Here is a 14,964-nt window from a genome sequence, read left to right as displayed (position 1 = left end):
AAGCAAGTCTTATCCCCCTGAAGTTGCAGTGGGGAAGAATGAAGATGGTGAATCTTATCTTCCTGAGTTTGCAGTGGAGATTATTGAAGCCAGTAATCCTATCTCCCTGAAGTGGCAGTGGTGCGAATTCAAATAATAGATCTTATCTCTCTGAAGTAGCAGTAGAGCGGATCGCATCAGGTCTTATCTCCTTGAAGTTACAGCGGAGCAGACCAAGAAAGCAAGTCTTATCCCCCTGAAGTTGCAGTGGGGCAGACTGAAGATAGTGAATCTTATCTCCCTGAGTTTATAGTGGAGCAGATTGAAGCCAGTAATCCTATCTCCCTGAAGTGGCAGTGGAGCGAATTCAAATAATAGATCTTATCTCTCTGAAGTTGCAGTAGAACGGATCGCATCAGGTCTAATCTCCCTGAGGTTGCAGCGGAGCAGACCAAGAAAGCAAGTCTTATCCCCCTGAAGTTGTAGTGAGGCAGACTAAAAATGGTGAATCTTATCTCTCTAAGTTTGCAGTGGAGCACATTGAAGCCAGTAATCCTATCTCCCTGAAGTTGTAGTGGAGCGGATTCAAATAATAGATCTTATCTCTCTGAAGTTGCACCAGAGTGGATCGCATCAAGTCTTATCTCCCTTAGGTTGCAGCAGAGCAGACCAAGAAGCAAGTCTTATCCCCCTGAAGTTGCAGTGGGGCAGACTGAAGATGGTGAATCTTATCTTCCTGAGTTTGCAGTGGAGCAGATTGAGACCAGTAATCCTATCTCCTTGAAGTTATAGTGGAGCGGATTAAAACAATAGATCTTATCTCTCTGAGGTTGCACTAGAGTAGATTGCATCAGATCTTACTTCCCAGACGATGTGGTGGAAAAGATTGAAGCTACAATGGCGAATCTTGCTTCCCCGACATTGTCGTTAAAAAGATTGAAGCTACAACAGCGAATCATACTTCCCTGATGGTGTAGTGGAGCGGATTGAAGCTACGCCGACGAATCTTGCTTCCCCGACATCATAGTTAAGCAGATTAAAATTACGAGTTACAAATCCTATATCCACGATGTTGCGGTGGAGTAGATCGAAGCACCAATCCCTATGCCTCTGAAGATGCAGTTGAATGGGATGAGGCTACTTGAAAAAGGAGCATCAAAGTCCAAGCACGACCGGGAAAAATTGGCCATTTCTAGAGTCTTTGCTCTGTTCCTGTCACACGACAACGAGCAAAGAGGGGCAACTGTAATAGGCCCAATTTGCCCGGCCCGTTAGCAAAATAAACCAAACATAAAATTAATAACTGTCCAGAATAGTCCATTTACGTGGCCCAAATCAATTAACCTAGCCCAAGCCTAAATCGAACTACACCTAGCCCAATTACTATGTGGCCCAACAACTAAAAGAAACCCTAGGCATTCAGCCCTAGCACGAGCGCCGCAACAGCAACCTCCAACGTCGTTCTCGCCAGCCACGCACACCTCTGTACGACCACATCTGTACCGCCACGTCGACCTCCGTACGCCATGCCTGCAAATAGAACGAAAACAACGCAACAGAAACAACAAAAAAAGAAAGAAACGAAATAACAGAGAGAGGATTTTGTATTTTATTTTATATTCTGTATTTTCGGCTATAGAAAGCCATTTTCCAGAATTTGTGAAGGGTTACGCATACTGAATATAAAGAAAAAGAAATCAAAGACCAATATTTGGTTTTGAAGGTGATCTCAAAGTTTTTTATTTTCTTTTTTCAACCCGTTCTTCGTTTTGGTATACGTGTATATATATAAGAAATAAGAGAGAAAAGGGAGAGATTATACCTTCGCTAAGACACCGTGGAAACTCCGTTCATTCCATTCGAATCGGAGTTGGGCAGAACTTCGGTTAATAGAAAGACTGGGCTATTTACTGTTTAGATCCCTGCTTCTTCGCGTGTATTGTAATATAGTCCCTCAGTTTTTAACCGAATACAAAGTTAATCCTTTAATTTTTATTTATGTTTACTGCCTATTTAATTTTGTTTTACTTCAATTTAATTTTGTTCCATTATTTTATTTTATTTTTCTTTTAACTTTGTTTCAATTCTAATTTAGTTTTTATTACTTTAATTTTAAATCTAATTAGTTATTATTTTTGACATATTTATTTTTAAATATAGTATTATTTTAGCATTTAATCGTAACATTGTTTTAAATTTCTCATTAGTATTGTTTTAATATATAATATACTATTATTTTAAATTACCATTAATATTATTTAAATTTATCATGCATCATAGTTTAAAATTTATCATATACTATAGTTTTAAACTTATCATAGATTATTATTTATATGCATTATGTATTCATATTTTTAAGTTATCATATGCTATTATTTTATAATTACTATGTATTATTACTTAAAGATATCATATTCTTTTTATGTTTTGTAAATTCAATATAATTTTATATTTTAGGGTTTGATTTTATACTGTATTTTGAAATTTACTTTTATGTATTTCTTTGTTTTAAAAGACCTATATAATAATATATATTTTTACAATGTTATATTATATATACCTATATAATTTCCTTCCTTCACGTTATTTTTTTACTTTCCAAAACTTGTTGCGTTTTTGTTGTATTAATTTGCTTGGAGCTTCGTTTAAGATTAGTTTTTAGTTCATTAGCTTTCGAATATTAAAGTTATTATTTGTATATAATGTGAGATAATTCCTCTTACGTGTATTGTATTGCTTGCTCGTATCTAACGATTCTTTGACGTTCATTAGCATACATTTTAATTTACAAATCACCATTTCGTGTTGTATGTTTTTACTTGTTCAAAAGATTATGTTTAATATCACTTAAGTATCAAAAATCATTTTATACAAAAGTCCGTCAAAATAACGCGACACTCGGAATTTGAGATCCTCGAAAAAGATTGTGTCCTAACTTACTGGATTCCAATCTTCCTCGGGATCTAAGAAACTGAATATCGTTTTTAATTAACACACAAATAAAAAGCTCATTCTCAGGAATTCGATATGTTGTGTCCTAACTCATTGGATATGACATATTATTTTCTCGAGACAAGGATTCTTCTAACAAATAAAAATAAAGGCAATATTCGATATTTAGGTATTTTGTGAAATCAAACCCTAACTTATTGGGTTTTGATTTTCTCATTTGACCCCAAATAATCAAATATCCTTCTCAAAATGCATAGGTTTTAAAAGTCAAAAGATAAACTTAATTTTGAGGATTTAAAATGTTGCACTCTAACTTACTGAGTGTGACAATTTATAAGTGAGTCTCATCATCTAATCCATTTTATTCAAATTTTCTTTTCAAAGGATTGTAATTTAAAATCTTTTCAAATTTTTGACACTAAGACATTAAACAATCAATTTGGTACCAATTTTGGGCGTTACGAGGGTGTTAACCCTTCCTCGTGCGTAACCTACTCCCGAACTTGTTTTCTCAAATTTTGCAGACCAAAATCATTTTTAAATGGTGAACAGATCACACCTCAATAAAAGATCGGTGGCGACTCCCATTTTATTTTCAAAGTCGATTCCTATTTTGATTTTTTCAAAATAAAAAAATGGTTTCGACAGTTGTCGAGGAATTATTTTTTGACACTTTTCGTGATCGTAAATCCAAGTAAGGGTCAGTAACGTCGATTTATTTGTTGGTTTTTAGATTTAACTTGTTCTTTGGGCAAGGTATAAGATACTTGGGTTTATTCTTGTCTCCGTTGTGTAAGTGTTTTTGTGGTTCTTGATTAGGCGAAATGGGTGAAAATAAAATCCTCCAGCAGAGTAGATACGATTTTTGATGTTGTTTTGCAGAAGTACGTGTGTGAACTTTGTCTTAGGGACTAAAATTTTGATTTAAGGATGTTATTTTAGATGATTTTTCGATGGTTAATTAGTGTAATTTGATGAATGACTATAGGATTCGAGAGTTCCAGTTGTGTGCTCAATCAAATCTACCATCATGTATGTAATTCTAACCTGAAACATCAATTGGAAACTCGAAAAAACTTGAAAATAGAGACTATTTTCGAAAGTATTCTGCGTCAACGGCCGTGTGCCAAGCCATGTAGTCTAGGCTATTTGGTCCGCGTGGACCATACAGGCTAGCCAGTTGGACCGTGTGGGCCCATATTTTGGAAATTTTAACTTAGTCACGTTTGACTCAAAAATGCGTAATTAGACGATCCAAGGGTCCGTTAGGCTTAACTAAGACTCGAAATGTGAAATCTATCAGTATGTGATAAGAATAAGGTAAGTGAAAAACTTAAATACGATCTGTGTTTTGATAACTTTGAAAGCACAATTACGTGTAAAAACATGTATGACATTTTTATGTAGAATAACTGTTAATATAAGTAATTTGATATGTATGATCTGTAAGAAATATGAGTAGGTATGCATGCCATAAAATTTATGTGATATGTATGTATGTTATTATGATTGTGCATGTGCAATGGGTTGGTTCTGGATATGATGGAGGAAGTGTTTTCTGGTAGTTTTATTTCAATTTTGGCGGGTAAATCGCAATATCTGTCTGGTAGCTCAGCTACACTACTATGAGTGACATACCACCATGACCTGGTGTGATTGGATGGATGGACTCTTGTAGTCTTATTTGGTGTGGTTGGTTGGACGGAGTTGGTGTGTAGCGGATGGGGGTAGGATGCGTGATTGCATCTGTATTAGAATTTGTGTTTACATTTGTATCTGAATCTGATAATGTGTTTAAATTTGAATATGCATCTGTATCCGATTATGAAATACATTAGATTTTATTTAAGAGAATGTACTAGAGATTTTTTTATTATGAAATTACGAATTCCATTATGATATATGATTATGAAAATATGATATTCCGATCTGACATATGTTTTTGGTAATGTGTACATTATAAGTAAAATTTTTGTGATGGTATTTACATTTGTGTTTGTTATAAGTATATACTATTTGTGGGCTGAGTCACACACTAGTCTTCTAGCTCACCCATTTGTTTAATACGTTTCAAGTGACCTTCAGACTTAGGACTTGGCGGCGATTCCGAAGCTCGGTCCACACAATTTGGTATAAGTATGTTTTGGATCTTGATTTCAAACTTTACGGTCTTTCAGATTTTAATTTGTTTTGGAATGTTAAATTTTGGTTTTTGGTATTTGTTTTCACAGACTTATTTTTTTTAAATTGTAAACACACCTAAGATGACATAATTGATGGAACCCTAAGATTTTAAGAGATAAGAATTTTTAAAGTATTTTTCTACTGCAAGGTTTTGAAATGAATTACTGACGTTTTACAATGCAATTGGTTAAACATTTGGGGATTGTTTTTATAAAATTAATAAAACAAGGTTGACGTTAAAGTGTTCACATACAATCTTTTGAATATTTGTGTTTTGATAAATTAAATAACTTTATTACTTTGAAATTAACGTCTAGGTTGACTTTGGGGTGTTACATTAAAAGCATTATAAATTTTGTACACTCATTTGTTAGTTACCAATGGTTAGATAACATGATAATGTAACAACTAGAAAATGTTATATGGTATTGCCACAATATTTAACATGTCAAATGGTAATATTCACATCGCACTAATTTAAAAAATTATAAAATATAAATTACAATTTGGTCACTTATTTTTTAAACCTTTTTAGGTTACTAACTTTGAAAAAGTTTACAATTTGGTGCTAACAATTGTAAAATGATTAATATTTTTTGTCTTGAAATAATTAATGTTAAGCTCGATAATCACCTAGAAGGGCGGTGAATTGATGTTCTAAAAACTATAAAGAAATATGGAAAACAAATGAGACTAAATAAATTATAGCAGTTCGACCCCAATCGCCTACTTCCCCTTCCTTAGCTTACCAGAACTAAGGATTTTCCAAATTCACTATATTTGAACCTTTCAAGGATAATGTTTTACCTTTACAGAACACTATCTTTTCACTAGGCAAAATAGAGCCACTTCCCTTAAGGTTCTCTGCCCAAAAACCTTAAACAAACCCTTACAAGGATAAGAAATAAGAATAAGGATTAAAGACTCCTCTTAAAGGAAAATATTTCAATGATAAAGCTCACTCAATAACAATACAACATTTGAAAAGAATAAGAAAGATGTACTCAAGTGTTTGTATGAAGAACAAATAGAATACCAATGAAAAGATTGAATTTTTGTGCTATCGACTTTACAAACTTGTTTCTTGTCTTTAATATCGAGTTATTGACTTGTATTTATGCCTTCTAACAACCTTAAAGTCATGTGGAGATGTTAGGAGTCAATTACAGTTGTTGCTACAATTAATTCGTGCATTAATGGCATATTACAAACCACTTGTATCGATACAAGTGGACTTGTGTCGATAGAAGTATTGAAAATTATAACCATTGGAGCTTAATGTATAGGCATAAGTTCACTTGTATTGATAGTTGTATCCGGAAAAGATACCAAGGAGACTAAAAATTGCTTACTAACTTAGTTGTATCGGTAGAAGTCCCCCTAAGTATCGATAGAATTCTGATGCTTGGCATGGAATGCTCTTTGACTTACTTCTATCAGTAGAACTTTACCCAAGTATCAATACAATTGGAGTTGTATCGATAGAAGGGCTCCTAGGTATCGATAGAAGTCTAGAAGAATTCTTAGGGTGCTCACTAACTTGGTTCTATCGATATTCTACACACTTGTATGGGTATAAGTGTCCCAGCAAGGTAAAATTTGTCTTGAAATAATATTTTTCAAAGGCATTTTACAATTTTGAGTTTCTAAACACTTTGAAAATAATTTTAAGAGCTTATATGAATTTATCTCAAGTTTGCCTAAGGAGAATTTATAATTTAACTTTGTTATATCAAATCATTTGAAAAATAGACTAACAATCTCCCCTTTTGATATAACAAAACCATTGAAAAATTTGATAATCCTTTTACTCAAACATTATTTTCAAGTTAATCTTCCTTTAAAATATTTGATCAAGCCATTTAAAAAAATTGAATTATTTTTCAACTTTAATAATGAAAGCATTTTTAGAATTAGTTGATAAACAATTGTTTTATGTTTCAAAATTTTAGCTTTTAAAAATATATCCATTTGTAAATTTTACTTATCTTCTCTCCTTTTGTAATATAAAAAGAAGTGTACATTTGAAAAATTAAGGAGAATTAACAAATGACTAAGAAAAAGAATATAGAAGGTGAGCAAATGTAAATAAAGAGATTAACAAATAAAGCTAAACAATGTAAATTGAACACATATAAGGTAGAGAAATAAAATACTAAAACAAGATATCTTTAAAAAATAAAATAAAAATAAAGCATAGTAGCAAACATAGTAGCAAATAAGAAAAACATTCAAAGTATCATAAGTATCATGCATCAAGCATTAAAAGACTAGGAAACATAGCAAAGTATCATCTAAAGTAGAAATAAAAAAACTAAGTACCAAATATCCCAACCAAACAACTAGGATAGTTTTAGGCCAACAAAATAAACTAGGTGTCTGGAGGCGGAGGGAACTGAAAAGCCAGATCCAAGATGTGCTCATCCAAAAGATTATACCGATCATTAACATGGGTTGTTAATACATCAAACTGAGCATCAACACAAAAAAGACAAACCATGTATAGCATTAAAAAGAGTGAGAGTATGAGGAGATGGATGAGCCATCAAAGTGGGAATATCCATTCTCGGAGGCTGAGGGGCATCTTCATGTGGCGCGCGCCTTCTTCTTGTTGACTGCTAGCCCCTTATTGTACTTGTTGAGCTTCGTGAACGCAATCAAGATTGCGAATCCAAACACCATTGCATTTGTTCTAACCACAATTATGAGCATCTGATATATCGAGATAGGAAGAAATGGCTCAGTTGGGTCTGTCATACCCCAAAATAAAGGGTGTAATATCCAGCCTGACAAAGCCCTGAATGTCTAAAACATTGTTTATAGAAGTAAGGCTTAAGAAGTAAGTTTTAAGAGTCTGACGTTAGGATTTGATTAAGTGTAAGAACTTTTCCAGTGCGCCAACAACTCTCTATTCTGGCAGTTTATGGAAGAAAAGGCTCCATAGAGAATGTCACGATGAAACATATATGGAAATAAGGTGTGAACAAGTGAGGTTGGAACGAGCCAAGGTCTGTAGTGAATTAAAAATATTATTGTGTGCATGGTCCTCTAAAACAGAAATGGATAAGAAATCATGAAAAGGACAAGGTATGACAAATCAAGGAATAATGGTAGAAATGTATACATATATAGATATGGTGCATGGTCATAAATAAGTATGATTGGCAAAATAGTATTCATCCAGATACACTCTTTGGTGTTTAGAATGGGCGAACTCTAATATGAAAATAAGTAAATAAGGATTCCATGTCATATTACTATAAGTAGTCAAATGAGACTTATGGTTACCTAAAATGATCTCTAGCATATGAGTTCATGCCAATAGCATAGCACTCCTCATAACCATCGTGGTCCCGTGCCAGTTAATCTATAAGGTAAGCTGGTTAGGAACTAACCGAATGTGAACTAGAAGGGTTATAAGCTAAATGAGAAATTGAATAAGTTTCATAGAAGTAACAGGTTTTGGATGAGACAACTTAGCATTGATGTGACATTTACCAAGTTCAAATAGAGACTTGGGTTAAGCTAAAAGGACAATCATGTTTGGTTAAAGGGGAGCTATATTCTTCCTCCTTTCCTCTGAAAACTTTAAGATCTAGGGCTAAAGAAACATTGTTCTAAGCTACGTTTGAAATCATGGATATTTCTAGTGATTTTCTTCATATCAAGGTACATTTCGTGACTCTGTTTGTCAAGGGAACATAGATCTGTAAGTATGTTTGGAGAAATAGGGCTTGAGAGATGTCTGGGTTTAAAATGATAATAACGGTTACCTGGATAGGTTCCAACGAAGTGTTTCTGTTCTAAAAGGTAGAGGAGGTTGTAGCATCTTGTTGAATGACGGATTCGAAGTTTACTCTACCCTTTCAGGTTACAAAGTGAGTCTCTAATCTAACTTCTAACTGCTAATAGATTCTGTAGGGTAAATCTGACATGTTTAGTAGACGAGTAAAACATAGGATAAATGATGCAAGAATAAAAAAAGTATTTGTAGAATTTTCATGACTTAGAAGTGGATTGATGAGTAGGCAGGTGAAGTTTGTTTGCAGAAAGGTAGGAACTTTCCAGGTGATTCCTTAAGCTGACTCTTACATGTGTGTTATGCATTCTAGAAACTTTGGTGAAAAGAGATAAAACTATGAGATTCAGGCCAGGGACATATAATGTGATGGTTTTGATGAGAAATGTGAATTATGGACTTGTGTGTATGGATTGCATGGAATTTGATGGTTTAAGTGTGTAATAGGAATATGAAGATTGAAATGCATGTGTGTATGTGTATGAAAAAATGCTACGGCATACATTTGTTATGAATGACTTAGTATGAGTGATGAGTCTGTGTCTGTCTCTAGAGTTTTCTAAAGGGGTTTGTCGGGACTTTAAACACAAATATCTGAAATTAAAAGACCACGGTCATGACATTTCAAATGAAAGAATCATATCGTGTAAGATCATAGCTGGTGGGCTATGGCGTCATATGGAAAGACAATATCGTGTAAGACCATAACTGGTGGATTATGGCATCATATGGAAAGATCTAAAGTAAGCTTATTATCTAATGAGGTTTTTTGTGTGACCCAATGTGATGAGGGGCAAACCTCACATAATATGAGCCTAGGCGAATCCCTATCATGAAAACGTATGAAATTGAAAGACTTTGTGGCAAATCTTTGGAAATGAAAGCCTTTATGGCGAGTACTAAATGAAAAGGATGTCTTTGTGGCAAAAATCTGGAAAGGGAAGCCTTTGTGGCAAGTACTGAATGAAAATGATGCATTTGTGGCAAATATCTGGAAAGGAAAGCCTTTGTGGCAAGTACTGAATGGAAAGGATGCCTTTTGTAGAAAAACTCTTGAAAGGAAAGCCTTTATGGTGAGTAGTGAATGAAAATGACGCCCTTGTGGCAAAACTTTGGAAAGGAAAGTCTTTGGGGTGAGTACTGAATAAAAAGACGCCTTTATGGTAGATTTCAGAAAGAAAAGCCTTCGTGGCAACCTTTGTTAAAAGAATGAATTTGTGGCGCAATCTAAAGAATGGCCCTCGAGGCATCTATTCAAGGGAACGCCGCTATGGTTAATAACGAACGAAAGGAAATGATTTTTTGGTGAATAAGGGAGGAATGACGTGTAAGGTTTTCTAAAGGAATGGTAAGTATATCACCCTAAAGATATGGTAAATGTAATGAGCTTCGAAGGAACAATATATGGGACAAGCAGAAAGAATAAGGTATATAGTGAACACTTAGGGAGAGACCTAATGTGGTTATGGTGAATCCTACATAGTCTCAATGTATAAACAAAGGAGATAGGACTCATGATTAATCAAAATCTCGATAAATGCTAAAGATGAACCGTGAAAAACACCCTGTGGTGAACTCTTGGCTAAGTAATTAGTGTAGTGTACCTCGCCTCCTAAATGGAAATAATAAAGTTGGTGAGTATCAAATGTAATTTATAAATGTATTAATAAGGTGAAAAAGATTGCTATGGCTTGTATAAATATAAGATCTTAAAGAGACATGAAGGTAATGATGTTGTAAATATTGTACGTTTGTAAGAAGGAATAGTCGCATGAGTATGGACCGCACACTAGAATATGTAAAGGCAATGGTTTAATGATTGTGAAAGGAAGATAAGTCTTTAAAGATATTAAGAGAAAGGAAATAGTCTAAAGTGAGGAAGGATAAATTCATTGTGAAGATGGTAGTCCTAATGGAGTACCCATCAAAGGTGAAAAGGAAGGTCGAGAAACATATAAAGGATACATAAAGCAACAAAGCGATGTGATTAAGTGGGATAGGTTTGTAAGGATTAACTCATTCAGTTCTTACGGACTTACGAAAGTTATTTCATGTTTCAGGTAGTAAAGAAGTACGCACTGAGGGACGACGCTAGGGATATGCCAAAGGGTGGTTGATTGAGCTATTATGCATATAGAAGAAGTTAAGTGATGCGTTCAAGATGAGTGTAACAACCTGTTTTCAATAGTATCGGGAGTGAAGCTTTTGGGACTACAATTCTGGCTAGTAGGCCAAAATTTATTAATTATTTAAAATTTATATGGTATTATGGATATCATATAAACTTTTGGTGGTGAAATTTTGGTGGCGAAAGATAAGAGTTATTAGTAAATATGATAAAATGATGTAAAAAGGAAGTTTAAAGGATTTAAAGGATAATAATATCAAATATCAAGATAGTGGATGTACACTGTAACGCCCCAAAATTTTAATTTTGGATATTGTGAATGTGTGACACAAAATATCTGTCTGTTTTAGTGGTTATGTGTTCTGGGTGTGTTTGGGAGGTCCCAAGTTTAAGCCAAGACTTGGACAAATTTTGGTATTTTTATGAATAAGCCCTATCTTTGGTCAGTAGGCTTTTATGTAGAAGTTGGCAAATAATTAATAGAATGGGTTTGCTAGTCTAGTGGATAAGTGAAGTGTTGCTGTGAAGGAGGTCCTGTGTTCGAATCTTGGCGTGGGCATTATTTTTGTTCGTGCGTCTAGGAGAGTTTGAGATGGACTAAACATCTGAGTAGTGGATTTAGTAGGGAGTTTGATGGAGAGATAATTAATTTTTAGCAAAGAAAGGTTTACTGTGAGCAAACACGGGCGTGTAGGCCCGTACGGGCAGACCACATGGGCGTGTGAGCCCATTTTCACTAACTTAATTCCTAAGGTTGCACGAGTCATCCAAGTCGCCTGTTAAGCTACTGTAGGGTCGATAAGCATCACTTAGACCCCTAATTGTATGAAATTTTTGTTTGATTTATATATGTGTTGAGCATGATGATAGTATGCTAGTATACCGAACTAGTTATATGTAGTGATATCCTGAGATAGCATGTCATGACTTGTATGTTCCATTGCATGGGGTTGGGTTAATTATATTTGGAGGAAGTGTACTGAAAGGCTCTTAAGCCTAACATACTGGCAGCTCAGTTGCAAATTACTGTTTTGTGCCACATTCGGTGCTACTTGGAGTGTAGGGATGGGTGGGTTGATTTGATCCCCACATGGAGTGTAGGGTTGAACGGAGATGGTGTGTAGTGGCTGGTTGGATAGGACTTTGTTACTGAATACTCCATGACTACTACTAATACTGTAATGGGCTAAGGTGCTACTGCATAATTTACACTGTACTGAGATGGGCTAGGGCCCAAACTGTTACTGATACTGAAAAAAAGGCTTAGGCCCAGGACTGCTTTAACTATGCACTGTGATTTGATATTATTTGTTCTCTGTGGGAATACACACTGAGTTTTCGTAAACTCACCCCTTTTATTTAAATGTGCACATGTAGTCCCTAGATCTAGACGGATCGGTGCGGCGGAAGACTCGACACTGACCATGGTTTTGGACTTTCATGGTTTTTAACCCATATTTACGATAATTGATTTTATTTCTATTCTATTTTTACTGGCTAAGTTTTTGGGTTGTAATTGGACTTTCGGATGGTTTTGGGTTTTAATTATCTTTACCTTATGGATTACAACTGCTAGTAGTAGGAAACCTCAGTTTTGAAAAGAAACAAATGTTTTTCCTAAACACACGATTATTTAATATGTTTTAATAGCTTCTGCAAACGAATAACGTTTTGAAACTAACGATTAAATGAGAAACACAATTTTGGAACTAATAAGATATTAAGAGAAGAAATTCAATCAAAATGGTTTTAACGCGACGACACGATTTTTAAACACCCTATCATGTGACATCGCTAGATCCGACCATAACATTTGGGCCAGGTTTGGGGTGTTACATTTAGTGGTACTAGAGCTAGGTTACAAAACTCGGTTGTGGATTATGGGTTTTATAAAATTTAGTCTTTCAAAAAATTGATTGATTTCCAAATTATTTGAAATGTTTTTACTGAGTAAGTGGTACATCGAATCTCTGGCGCTGATCCTGTAAGTATTCTGATCTCTGTATATTCTAAAACTACTATAGGTAGTAAAATGTACTCAAAACACTTTAGTTAGTGTATACTAAAAATTGTAGAGAAACTGGAAACTAGAGTAGACTGCGATTTACGAAAATGAACTCTGAATAATCGATACTGTTTTACATAAAAAAATTGTTAATAAACGCTAGAACTGTAACTAATTCATAAAACTTATAATACAAGATAAATCTGATTAGATATGAACACACGAGGTGTCCGCGGATGGGGTACTAGAGGCCACCGTAAAGGCCGTAGAGGGCCTCGAGCTGAGTCTTCATTATTTGGCAACCTGCCAAATTTGGATACGAGTGAGATGCCAGTGTCGCCTGCTATTGAGACTAGGTCTCAAGATCACATGGCATGGGATGATGCATTGTCCCAGGCTATGCTAAGGATTTTGGAGATGGTCGTTGGGCCCGATATTAGATTTGGGGGCCGAGGGTCAGTTACGGAACGACTCCGGTCCAATGGAGCTGAGCTCTTTAGGGGTGTTACTAAGGTCACCCCTATTGTGGCTGAGTATTGGATTGAGGCCACGGAGAGGATCATGGATGATCTAGATTGTACCCTTAAGCAGAAATTCAAGGGTGTAGTCTCGCTGCTGCAGGACGAGGCTTATCAGTGGTGGCTGACGGTAAAAGAGGGCACTCAGCCCAAACGTCTGTCGTGGGAGTTCTTTAAGACCGCCTTCTAGAGGAAATATGCCGGAGCTAGTTTTGTGGATGCACGTAGGTGGGAGTTTCTGAATCTTACACAAGGGCTGGATTAGTGGCCGAGTATGAGGACGAGTTTCTAAGACTGAGCCGCTATGCGTGAGGTGTGGTGGCATTTGAGTATGAGCAATATGTTCACTTTGAGGATGGCCTTAGAGATAATTTAAGAGTTCTGTTATCCCTGCAAAGGGAGTGAGATAGAGGCACGTCATGATTGGAGAACGTCAGAACTACTTATCTAATGTGATCTCTGCACTGGTTGCGGAGAAGTTGGTTCGTAAGGGATGTGATGCATTATTGGCCTACATAAGTGTTTCAGATTCTGGGGGCTCTATAGTTAAGGATATCAAAATGATAAAAGATGTTCCGGACGTCTTTCCTGAGGAGCTATCAGGTTTACCTCCGAATTGTGAAGTGGAGTTTGGGATAGAACTCCTTTCTGGTACAGCTCCGGTGTCTATCGCCCCCTACCAAATGGCACTGAAGGAGCTTACGGAGTTTAAGGCTCAGATTTAGGAGTTATTGGATCATGGGTTCATTCGCCCTAATATGCCTATGTGGGGAGCATCGGTACTGTTTGTAAAGAAGAAGGATGGATCTATGCGGATGTGCATCGACTACCGACAACTAAACAAGATGACCAATAAAAACAAGTACCCCCTACCGAGGATAGATGATCTATTTGACCAGTTTTAAGGAGCTTCGATTTTCTCCAAGATTGACCTCTGATCTGGATATCATCAATTAAGGGTTAAGGAGGCTGATGATCATAAGACGGTGTTTAGGACTCGTTTTGGTCACTACGAGTTCCTAGTGATGCCATTCAAACTGACTAATGCACTGACAGCTTTCATGGATGTAATGAATCGAGTGTTTCAGCCTTATCTGGATCGGTTTGTGGTGCTATTCATCGATGATATAATGGTTTACTCGAGGACTGAGGATGAGCATGATGATCACCTTTGAGTCGTTCTTCTGACTTTGAGGGAAAAAAAACTCTATACTAAGTGTAGTAAGTGCAAGTTCTGGCTGCATGAGGAGACATTTCTTGGTCATGTAGTTTAGGAACGTGTTTGAGATCTGCAATTTTGGAGTGGAAGCAGCCTAGGAACGTGTTTGAGATCCGTAATTTTCTGAGACTGGCGGGATATTATCGACTATTTGTAGAGGGTTTTTCATTGATTACAACA

Source organism: Gossypium raimondii, chromosome 2 (assembly GCF_025698545.1).
Source record: "Gossypium raimondii isolate GPD5lz chromosome 2, ASM2569854v1, whole genome shotgun sequence".
Taxonomy (NCBI): Eukaryota; Viridiplantae; Streptophyta; class Magnoliopsida; order Malvales; family Malvaceae; genus Gossypium; species Gossypium raimondii.
This window is presented reverse-complemented; position numbering follows the sequence as displayed.